The sequence below is a fragment of the Danio rerio genome, chromosome 1 (assembly GCF_052040795.2).
Source record: "Danio rerio strain M-AB ecotype USA chromosome 1, GRCz13ab, whole genome shotgun sequence".
Taxonomy (NCBI): domain Eukaryota; kingdom Metazoa; phylum Chordata; class Actinopteri; order Cypriniformes; family Danionidae; genus Danio; species Danio rerio.
Genome location: NC_141021.1, coordinates 7,612,556 through 7,625,000, shown reverse-complemented (window position 1 = coordinate 7,625,000; position 12,445 = coordinate 7,612,556). Strand labels below are relative to the sequence as shown.

Genomic DNA, 12,445 nt, shown 5'->3' with positions numbered 1-12,445 from the left:
GGAAATTAGTGATTAAATGTTTAAAATGTGTTGAAAAATTATTTCTGTTAAACAGAAAATGGGGGAAAAAATACAGGGAGGCTCATAATTCTGACTTCAACTGTATATTTCTCATAAATCACAGAAGATGCTTTTATCGTTTGTCATAGGCGCTAACAACAGCATCAAAAATGCTTTTCTGCGCTTTCGATTTCATCCGGATGGTTTCTTTTCTGAAATGTTCTGTGAACCTCTAAATTATTTGAAGTAGGCAAATTTGTCACACACTCCTCATCTCTTGCATCATTTCATATTTGGACAGAAAAGGAACGAGGTGATGGCGGATGAAAGAGCGGCATCAATCAAACAGTACACTGAAGTCTCTCTCTCTCCCTCTCTCATGTAAAATCCCGACATGTTTGACCTTCACTTTCGCAGGCTGTGTTTGCCGCACGCTGACAGCATATAATCAGTGGAGCGTTTGTGTCCCGGCACTCATATGAGTACAGTCAATGTTTAATTTATACCAACAGCCTGAATAACGTTGGCAGTATAGCTTTGTGCCGCAGCTCTCAGCTCCCACTCGCTCTCTTTTTTTTGTCAGATTGCTGTTTTCTAATGGGGTCTGACAGTCCGTATCAAGTCTGTTTAAAGCTTAATTCATCCCGGCACCAAGACAAAGGGGTGAATTCTTCTCTAGCTTAATTGAATTAGTCCTTTAACTGAGAAGCTCAGTGTGATTGGAATGAAATGTAGGCCTATACTTCAAACACGTCACATTTTCAGGTGTCAAATCCTTGTCCCACAAACTTCAACTTCAAATCACTCTAAAAAAACGATTGTTCTTTAAAACCAAATGTACTTTACACATTGTAGTTATATTTTCACACGTTCCTTATCGTCTCAGAGAACATTTTAGGCCCAAAAATCCTTCTCTTTATGCTTCAGTTTAGTGTTCTTTATTTCCCGCCTTTTTTTCAAACCTGTAACTGTCAAAACTGTCAGCGCTCTCTCATCAGAAACTTTTGACGATGTGCTTCAATGTTCATCACTAAATACACTAAAGTTTTTTAAAATGTACTTCCTGTTTAAAGTCAGTTGTTCTGAGAGGCGAATTATTTGTTTATTTTAACGTTCTGGTTGTATGGTTATTGTTTATATATTTTTAGCCCTAATAATTTTGACAAATCGCACAAATAGCATTAAATAAAATGTTATTTTAACAGCTAGCAGGCACACTGTAAGAAAATACATAGTGTGACTTAGTGATACATAGTGTGATACATACAGTATAACCCTAACTGTAGTATGACTATGTTTAAACATTTAGTCAGGTTTCAACTTAACTTTTTAAGTTTCAACTAAATTTAACCTGATGTTAAGTCAGCTTAATAAACCTTAATTTATTGCACCAAGACAAAGTTCTTCTCTAGCTTTATTAAATTAGTCCTTTAACTGAGAAGCTTAGTGTGATTAGAATGAAATGTAGGCCTATTCTTCAAAGGCATCACACATTTTCAGGTGTCAAATCCTTGTCCCACCAACTACCACTCTAACCGTACGTTCACACCGAAAGCGGCGAGAGCGTCAAAGTAGCCGGAAGTCATTCATTTTCAATGAGAGCCGGCGGCGATAAGCGGCGAGGAGCAGCGCGGCGCGTCTTTGCCGGCATGAGCGTCGAGGAGAGTTGAAATGAAGTCAACTTTATGGTAATGAGCTATGACGCGTTTCGGCGGCAAGCAATCAGTATGAAGACGTCCATCGCTTGATAGCAGTTCAGAGAACACAGACCTGTGAACTTTGGCTCCGACCACAGTTGTTTCCAAGGGTTTAATTATTGCGGTCGCCGGATTTCCAATTATTTACCATTTTTTCCTACAGGAACATACATTAAATATATTACTGGCGAGTTACTGATGTTCATTAATGTTATATAAATTTATCTTAAAAAAGCGGGAATCTCACGCGATGTGACAGTACAAAACAGTACTGCTGCTTCAGGATATTTCAGCCATATGAACACATATTGGATAAGCAAAGCCGCTCCACACGCAACTTGATCTTCCATTGTTGTATGAATTTGATAAGAAGTGCGCAACATTTTCACGGTGGAAACATGTTTTATGCAGGAATGTAACTGATATGCTGCAACGGCTCCTTTAAATAAGAGATCAATGTAGCGAGTTTTGACGCTCTCGCCGCAGGAGCTGAAGGCAGAGAGCGTTGTCGCCAGGGCGGCCAGAGCGACCTTGGACGCTCTCGCCGCTTTCGGTGTGAACGTACGGTAAGAATGATTGTTCTTTAAAACCAAATGTACTTTCGCATTGTAGTTATATTTTCAAATATTCCATATAATCTCAAAGAACATTTTTAAGCTTTTTGTGCTTAAATTTGTGGTTCTTTATTTCCCGCCATTTTCGAACTTGTAACTGTCAAAACTGTCAGCGCTCCTTTAACAGACACTTTCGACATTGTGTTTCAATTTTCATCAGCATAACCGTTATTGTTTGTGTATTTTTAGCCCTAATAATTTGACAAATTGCACATATAGTGTTAAACTAAATGTTATTAACAGCTAGCAGGCACACTATAAAACGCACATATAGTAAAAAGTCATGACAGCTTGTGTTGTTATGTCTTAATTTAAACATTTAATCAGGTTGAATCTTTTTTTCGAGTTTAAACAAAATTTACCTTGATATTTTAAGTCAGTTTAATTGTTGCAAGTCAAAATGACTTGTGAAGTTGAATTGGTTCAACCAGGTGCGCTACTGCACACTTACTGATGGGTATGCGGCTTCAACTTTTCCGCGCCCCCCCTTCAATCCAACTATATTTTAAAACAGGCAAGTGATAAAATGTGGAAAATATTTCCATCAATAAATTAAAGATATTTTTTCATAAATATATCAATATACTTCAAAAAATACAGTTTCGCAGTTCTGAACACAACTGAAATAGTATGAAGTAAGGTATAATTACATTAAGCATGTTAAGTCGCAAAGAAATGCATCTCATACCACCCCAAATTTCGCCTCAGTTTAATTTTACCTTACTAAATGATTATAGCACCTTGACTAGCCTTGCTTTTGGACTTTTTGTACTACATTTGTCAAAACAAAATCATAGACATGGGAGTCCTAAAGGGCAAAAGAACATTGAGATTACTTCTCACATGCATACTGTGAGAAGTGTAAGGTCTGTCTTTGCAAGAACAATTGACTGAAACTGCTAAAAGTGAAATAAAAAAGACTGTCAAATGTTTAGTGTAAAAAAAAAAAACAGAAACAAACTGTGTGAAATGTTCTATTTAATTGAAATGTTATAACTTTGTTTGTAGCTAAAATTAAAATAGATTTGAGCTAAGAAGTTACCAAAAGGCCTGATGAATCAATATGACACATAATAAATTCATAAAAACATGTATATGGTATGAAAAATAGGGGGGGGGGGGTGGATTGATTTTTTAATTTAATAAAATACAATAATATACGCGTATAAAATGCTAAATAAACATTTTTAACTATATATATATATATATATATATATATATATATATATATATATATATATATATATGTGTGTGTATATATATATATATACGTATATATATATATATATATATATATATATATATATATATATATATATATATATATATATATATATATATATATATATATATATATATATAATTATTAATATATACTATTTGAAACTTTTAAAATGAATAATTTAAAAAATAGTTGTGGCACAATGGTGCCCCCCATGTGTGGCGCCCCTATGCGCCGCATATACTGCATACCCCCTTTTTGCGCCACTGGGTTCAACCTAAAAATGTAAATGAGCAAAATATTTTTTTTACAGTGACAGTTCATCACTTTTTAGGGACCTCTGACATTTTCATTATGCGCTATTTGCAACGCGTTTCTGTATTTGCATGTATTGTTAGAATTTGCATACAAGCAATTCCAGCAGTATGGATGTGACATTTGCAGTAACAACTGCAGTAAAATTTACAGAAAAAGTATATGTTAACATTATATTGACACATCTGTAAATATTTTCCAAAACTACTAAGCACAGAGTTATAGCATCAGAAAAATATTAATCTGTAAACATTTTTATAGCTTAAATAAGGAAAAAAACATGCAAAAAAGATAGCGGGTTTGCAGTCTACAACATACTTTGTAGATATTCTGTAAATTAAACTGCACAATCCAAATGAAATAATACTAATAAAAAGAATAAGAGTCTGCACTCTATAGAACAAAAGTTATTGATTTTATTGTATTCCACATTTTTGCATTTATGAGGAAAAAGCTTGGTTATGGATGTGACACCTCTTATGAATATGACAGATGTGAAGTTTCCACTTGTGTGACTTTGGTAAATCAAATATAATTGTTTGAAAACATCGACAGAGACATTTTTGAGTATTTCTGTAGAACTGTAAAATACAAGCCTACACAAAAAAACCTTTAAAGCATTTCGCTATTTTGGTGAAAACTTTTTTTTATGGCAAGGTTGACATTTGCATGGAATTTCTCATACACACGTGCTGTAAAATTCCTAAAGATGCTTTCTCAATTTGTTAGTATTCTTCTATTTGCATGTGTTTTCTTAACTTGCAAATTAAGATATTAATAAATCATATTTTTTAATTATATGATTTAAATTTTTTATTTACACTACTATAAACTGATAAATAACCTGGTTTGTCGTGGAAGCTTAAGAAATTAATTTTAATTAGCTATTGCTACAAGAAACCTTTTAGCTATTTAGAACTATATAACTAGAGTGATCTAGAATTATGCTAGAATCCTTTTAAAGCAATAATGCACAACACAGAAACATCACTACCTAAAAACATGGATATTTGGCTCCTCTTTCTAAAACAAGCTTCTTTGTAAACACTCAGATGTTGTTAGTTGGATGCTAAGGGTGTGTTCTTGAAATGCTAGAAGAATCTGGAAGCTCCAGAGCTCTTAATGCGGCGGGACAGCCTTTACAAACCATACTGGCGGAGAAACAGCAGAATCATTGAGAGCTGTCAGGTATCTGGCAGGCAGCTGGCAGCGGTTACGGGACATTATTGTCACATTTGGCAGTGTTTACAAGCCTGCCAAGTTAGAAATAGAGTTCAGCGTCTCCGCTTATCTTGCTCCTCACAACAGCTTTATTATAAACAAGCCTATAGCGTGGTTGAGAGGGTTGACTGTGGTACTCTGCTTTAGACTCAAATTCACCACTCTCAAGAAATGAACACTCATTCATTCCATTCACAAACACAAGAGCGTCATTCAATGTTTTCATCATTACTGAAAAAGCAATTCATTCTATAGCCAAAACATTAACATATTTTTGCATGTCATTGAGGTATATTTGTAGCAAGACCACATATATTTACATTCAGCTCCAAGTTAGCATGGTTAGCTAAATGAAACCATAGTTCGACTACGATTTACAGCAAATTATATTATGCTCTTATCCTTCCTAATTTTTTAAAAAACCATTACGGCCTATGAAAAGTCTTAAATATTAATAAACATTAAAAATATTAAAAATTACAAGTGACAGAAATTGTATTTATCTTATTATACTTCAGCTAGCAGCCAAAAACGAATCTAAACAATGCTTCGTGTTAATGTTTTAAACCAAAAAAAGTATAATTAACAAATAAAAATATTACATTATTACTTATTTGTAGGTAAAACTTAAATATCAGGGAAAAAGTAGGTGCATCTAGACTAGAAGTACTGTATATATATATATATATATATATATATATATATATATATATATATATATATATATATATATATATATATATATGTATATATATATATATATATAATAATAGATTTATATTATTACTCTTATCCAGTGGTGTAAAGTAACTAATTACAAATACGCAAATTACTGTAATTGAGTGGTCTTTCTCAGGAATTGTAATTTACTAAGTAGTTTTAAAAACATGTACTTTTACTTTCCCTTGAGTACATTTTTACTGCAGTATCTGCACTTTTACTCCACTACTTTCCATCAACCTGCAGTCACTACTTTATTATTTCTTGTCTATGGGGATTAGAAAAATTAGTCCTGTGATTCCTGTCCAATCAAATCGCATATAGAAAGTAAATCGCCTCCGAATGAACAATTTCAAGACATGGGTGATTTATAATTGAGACAAACTGTTTGGAAGCATTGAAAGCGTCCAAGATGATGTTCAAAATCGTCACACGCAATGACCCAGAGACTGTTTAGATGCTGTCACTGATGGGAAGATGACAGATGTTTACTGTATGAAGGCCTTAAACGCCCAGCAGGCATAAGAAGTCAACATGACGTCAGATTGATGCTGTACCCTAACGTTATGGGGACATTGCATCTTGTTTGGAAATGAAAGTCAATGTCCAACGTCCAACCTAAAATCAACCAAATATCAACATCTAACGATGTTACAGCTTGAGGTTGTGTGCACGCTACCACTATGACGTCTATCAGACGTTGGATTTTCGTTTCCACATCTGACGAATAAATGTCAGTATTTGACGTCAATATCAAGTTAGTTTAAGATGTTGGTTCAACGTTGGATTTTGGTCACTTTCTAACAACCTAAAATCGACCAAAAATCAACGTCATTTTGGCATCAAAAGATTGACTAGACATTTAATTTTGGTCACCTGACATCCAAATCTAAATCTAACCTAATATTAACATCTTATGTTGTCTGCTTGCTGGGCAATAACTAAATGCACTATAGAATATTGCGTTTAAACAAACATGCACAAATTACATGTAAATGCATCAGCTTTTTACAGCGTAATACTCACTACACACTTGAGTACTTTTAAAAGGGCTACTTTTTACTCATACTTTGAGTAATATTTACAACAGATACTTTTACTCTACTTACACTACATTTTTAGGCAAGTAATGGTACTTTTACTCAAGTATGATTTTTCAGTACTCTTTCCACCACTCCTCTTATCACATGGCTACTTGCCGCAAAAGTAAACAATATGACACAAATCATTATTCTGAGCTGTAATATTTTGCTAATTGTGAATTAAACTTCCAGAAAGAAAACTGGAGGAATGAAGCTCAGCCTAATCTACATGTTATTCAGTCACAAGATGGCGCCAAACAGTCAAGAACAGCAGCGTGACAGACAAAATTACTACAAAAAAAGTTATTTTTAAATTAAATATTAAATAAATAAATATTCAAATAAACCAATATACAAATTTTAAAAAAGATGCAGGGTGTCAAAATGAAAATATTTTTACAAATTGAGCTTAGATGAAAGATTGACAATGTGAGCATTTCACATCCGTTCACTCGTGTAAGTTACTGTATCTCAAATGGTAATAAACCTTTTACTAAATCCCATGAGCAAACAAGTTCAACAGCATTTAAACAGATTACTCACCTCTCAGACAGCTGAAACTGGCTAAAATTGTTCATAAATTTGATGGTTTTCTTCTCCTTCCTGACATTTAGGCTACTTTTTCCTGTTTGAGATGATTGAGAAGGAGAAGCGTCGCAATTATCTTAAAGGGACAGAAACTATTAACACGTTTAAATCTTTTATTTATTAATTTGCATGATAGATGATGCTACAGTTCTGAGATTTTATATTACTTTAGATATTTAGTTGAAAGTGCTGAGACTGAAGTTGAAGGTACTTCGAACTGAAACGGAATACTTATTAGGGGGCGGGGCTTTCTTTTAGCATCAACCACTTGTAGCAAAGTAACGATGAGAGGGGGGTGGTTAAAAATATACCTGACGTCGTCGAACTGACGTCAAAAGAGAAGGACCAAATTTGTAAATTTGTATGTTTGTTATTGAAATAAATGATATAAATGATTTAGTTAATAGTAATAATAATAATTCTTATTATTTTATTAATTTATTATTATTCACTAACTTTTTGGCTTAGTCCCTTTATTAATCTGTGGTTGCCACAGTGGAATGAACCACCAACTTATCCAGCATATGTTTTACGCAGCAGATACCCTTCCAGCTGCAACGTATCTCTGGGAAACATCCATACACATTCATTCACACTACAAATAATTTTAGCATACCCAATTCACCTGTGCACATGTTTTTGGACTGTGGGGGAAACCGTAGCACCCAGAAGAAACCCACGCGAACACAGGGAGAACATGCAAAACTCCACACAAAAAAGCCAACTTTCCCAGCCGAGGCCTTCTTGCTGTGAGGCAACAGCGCTACCTACTGTGCCACCGTGTCACCTAATCTTTTTATTATTATTATTTAAAAATTATAATCAAAGTAAAATAATAATAATAATAATAACAATAAAAAAAAATAATAATCAATTAAAAAAAGATCAAATAAAATGTAAAAAATGAAGAAATTAAATAAAGAAATTAAATAAAAATAAGTTAAAAAAATAAAAAATAAATAATAATTAAAAAATGATCCTACTTTAAAAATATTGTGATATTTTTAATAATTGCACCTTTAAAAACACATGTGAAGACAATAATCTCTGGATTTTTTTTCTTGTCTTCTTTTTTCTTCAATATATCGTCATTGTTTTGGTATGATTTAACTTCATATTACTTTTCCACGGATTATACGAGTTGTAATTTGCACCTTAAGGTTGCAATTTGTTATTTTTAATTTCAAAACAAAGTGTTAGAATCTATTGTGAACTTCCTTTTACTTGCTGGGAAATATTACTTTCACAAACAGTGGTTTCTTAAAAAAAAAATACCAACTCTTATAGACGTTTTATGTGAAATAAAACATTTAATTAATTGATAATAAAAAATGTGCTTCTTTCTGGGAAATAAATATGATGAGATCTTTCATGCAACTTTTTTATTTATTTTTTATTTAATTATTATTGTTTTGCTCTTCTTTCCTGTTTATCCAATGTAGATATTGTGTTAAAGAACTGTTCCCTTTCACTGTAGAGTGTTGTGTGTGCTAGTGGTATAGTATTCTTTATACTGTTATACAGTTTCTTGGATTAAAAAATGTAAAAAAAAATTATGACTTTATGTAAGTTGGCAGTTCATTCTGCTGTGGCAACCCCTGATAAATAAAGGGACTAAGCCAAAGGAAAATGAATAAATTAATAAATGAATGACACTTTAGGTGGCATGGTGGCTCACTGTCAGCACTGTCACATCACAGCAAGAAGGTTGTGGGTTGTGGCTGAAAGGGCATCCACTGCATAAAACATATGCTGGAATAGTTGGTGGTTCATTCCGCTGTGGCAATCTCTGAAATATAGACTAAGCTGAAGGAAAATGAATGAATCACACATTAATTAAACATTACAAAGAAGTTTTTTTTTTAATTCTGTGGATTAACTTGCTTAGATTAATTGCTCATCTAGAAAAACAATGTGCGCTAGCGAAATAAACATTGTAAGTTTTGATTTTACACAGACAGAAATGAGATGTATTTAGCATGACTGTTTGTGGAAATTGTTGAAAATACATTTTGACAGCATGCTGGACTCCATAGCTGGTCGATGAGGCTTTCAGCTTTCTCTAAACTCCTGAATAGTCCTTGAAGGAGACAGCGGAAAGTCAAGTGGGTCAGCAGCAAACTAAACAGACATCTCATTAGGCGCACTAATGCATTCTTTTGTGTTGTCCTGCGAATCAAAATCCCCAAAATATTTCCAATTATTGGAAATGTGTCAAGCTGACCTGTTGTAATTAACACTTAATCATCATGGCTGGATTCAGAAAAAGCTCCTCATTAGTCAACACCTGTCTCCAGAGATCTAAACCCGCTGCTGCCGCTCGTGAGAGACACACTTCACACTGAGCTTTTTATTCAAATCAGCCTCCATTTGACTACATCAAATATGCATTACTTATCATCACCCAACGGTGCTTTTATCACAGAGGCACCGTTTTAAACATCCCAGAACCCAGAAAATGAAGCTGCGCTGGATACACTGTGAAAACGATTCGTTGGAGTCACTCAAGTTCTTTTTTTTAAGGTAAGTGGGTGCAAGCTATTTATTTAGGCTGAATTTATACAAAGAAAAGTTGAACATTACATCTGTTTGTTTAAATTTAACCCATGAAAATGGTTTGTAACAACTGTTTAAATCTTTTTTATCAGTGTATTGTTGTGGTTAGTTATCAGTAGGGTCAGACAGAATCTGCAGACTTTTTTGGTATTTCTGCGCAGAATTTTGTAACAAATCTGTGGATCTTTGCGGAATGATTTTGGGAGTATTTAAAAACTTAACATATGAAAAACTTAATGAGAGAGCTTAACCCTGTCCATTGACTTGTGTCCTCTGTAGTGGACGGTGCCTTTTCATGAATTTTCTTTGAGTTTTTTGAGCTACTCTGTCAAGTCCTGTTGTACTGTTCAGATGAAATCCTGGGCTTTCTAGTGATATGTCATTTGATTGGCTGGCATGCTAGGAACCACTTCTTACACTGCATCCAAAATGGCCGACAAAAAAATACACATTTTATGGTATGGAGAGAGGTATGTCAAATTTAGCTTTTTAAATGTTTTTTTTTTACTATTATTATTACATTATAATTGTTTATTAAAGTGTTAGGAACAATACATTTAGCTTCCAAAGCTGTTAACTTGTTTGTATTTCAAAATATCATCCTTTTTTAAATGTCCGCTATAGTGGACCCTGCTGAAAAATCCAGCTTAAACCAGCCTAGGCTGGTTGACTGGTGTTAGGTTGACCAGCCTGGTTTTAGAGGGGTTTTTGCCATTTCCAGGCTGGTTTTCAGCCATTTCCAGTCTGGTTTTAGCTGGTCAGGCTGGAAAATGACCAGCTGAATCCAGCTAAAACCAGCTTGACCAGCCTGGTTTAAGCTGGTTTTAGCTGGTTTTGGCTGGGCTGCTAGCCTGGCTAGGCTGGTCAAGCTGGTTTTAGCTGGTCATCTCCCAGCCTGACCAGCTAAGACCAGGCTGGAAATGGCTGTAAACCAGCCTGGAAATGGCCAAAACCCCCTCTAAAACCAGCCTGGTCGACCAGCAAAAACCAGCCAACAAGCATAGGCTGGTTTAAGCTGTTTTTTTCAGTAGAGGACACCAAGACCATCTTAATGTAATTAATGTTTGCATGTTGTAGGATGCTGAACTGAAGCAGAGAGGATTTTTTAATGAAATAGTTGAGGGGGAATCTGATTTAGAGTTTGACAATCAGACAATTAGAGAATTAGAGACAATTAGAGAATGACAATCAGTTTTAAATCGCTTTTATATTAAATTTGTTTTGGATTAACATCACATCTGTTTTTTCTTTTTCTTTTTTGAGTTCGGCTCTCTTTCAGACTAAACTGTTTCAGGAATTTCAATACAAAAGGAAAAAATGGCTTTTGTTTAGTTTTTGTTACATTAATATTGGATTAATATCCCTTTACAGCCATATCCTCTACAGTTTTGTTGTCTGGGTTTGGCGGTCGTTTCGAACTAAAATGGTCCTGTGGTCCACTACAGTGGACATGCTGTTAAATTAAAAATAAAAACAAAATGTAAAAACTCTCAATTGTAGATATTTTTTTAACCCAAAGGATGTAGGAAATCACAGAAAAAAAGGGATATGAAATAAAAATAATACCTTTTTAATAACTTTTTATTGAATGTTTACAATGCAAATCCAATTAGATGAACTTAATTGGTAAACAAAGCAAGTCTCTCATATAATAAAACTACTAAGAGACAGAAAATATTACTTCACAAACTATATTGTAAATAAATCTTATGAACCAAAGACTACAGAATACACAAGACATGTCACTCTGTAGTGAAAGGGGAAAAGTATAACAGTCAAAATGGTGAATAAAGCCCCGCCTACTAGTGCAGAAGCCAATCGTTGATTGCTATAGACTGACAGTTCTCCGGGGTTGTAAATAGATCCAATAGGGTTTGGGCCAGAAGTTAACGAGAATTCTTTATATTATTTATTGAATTTTTCATTTATTGTATTTTGTCAACGTCTACCCCCACCCCTAAACCCAACCGCCACAGTAACGTAAAAACAGTAGTTGTACCAATTATTATTTATGTTATCTATTTAAGTAAACCAATAAATAGTATTTTTAATGCATATGTAACCCCACCGATTCTACGCCACCCAACCCCCTCCGAGCTGGTATCAAACCGGCGACCTTCCGCATAGGAGTTGGTTGCTCTAACAAGGAGGCTAAAGACCATGTCCTCTAGCATCTGTCACTAGAGCACCTTTAGAGGTCAGAAGAGTGAGGTTTACCTGCACACCACACACTAGCTGGCCTCCGTTACACTTACTCCTACCCCAACCCTAAACCCAACAGTCACAGCACTGTAAAAATATTAATTATTGTTATACAGTGTCATAAAAATGCTGCTATATTAAAGTGCATATCACACTTCTGGCCAGCCGCAAATGCGATTTAGACTTTACCTTTCTCTGGGGGAGAAGATCAGACCAGACGTGTGCTTT

General features: G+C 34.3%; 1 long non-coding RNA gene across 2 annotated transcripts in view; it reads right to left on the bottom strand.

Annotated features, from left to right (window-relative positions):
* The window catches only part of LOC141384432 (uncharacterized), a 175,556-nt gene extending 167,822 nt beyond the window's left edge, over nt 1–7,734 (bottom strand). Inside the window, exons 1-2 of one of the 2 annotated variants that reach the window (XR_015476149.1) lie at nt 7,671–7,734; nt 7,415–7,496 (exon numbers count right to left, since the gene is read on the bottom strand). This is a non-coding gene — a long non-coding RNA (uncharacterized LOC141384432). Of the gene's footprint in view, nt 1–7,414; nt 7,497–7,626 lie in introns of both variants that reach the window. The other variant, XR_015476148.1, reaches the window with a different exon arrangement.
* Nucleotides 7,735–12,445: the final 4,711 nt, after the last annotated feature.